The sequence below is a fragment of the Penaeus monodon genome, chromosome 28 (genome assembly GCF_015228065.2).
Source record: "Penaeus monodon isolate SGIC_2016 chromosome 28, NSTDA_Pmon_1, whole genome shotgun sequence".
Classification (NCBI taxonomy): Eukaryota; Metazoa; Arthropoda; class Malacostraca; order Decapoda; family Penaeidae; genus Penaeus; species Penaeus monodon.
Genome location: NC_051413.1, coordinates 32668944 through 32669144, shown reverse-complemented (window position 1 = coordinate 32669144; position 201 = coordinate 32668944).

The following is a 201-nucleotide window of genomic DNA, read 5'->3' as shown; positions in this document are numbered from 1 at the left end:
GTAAGAAGCGCAATACCCAATATATAGTAGTGTGTGAAGCTTAAATGTTCAGGTATAAGGAATATCAGTCAAAATTATAGATACGTACAGAAAGAACATGGAAGGGAATAGCGAGGAAGAAGAAAAGGAAAGGGCAGTGAGGGGTACGAGAATAGACCGATAGACAGACAAAAAATATCGACGGATTATTATCGTATACAA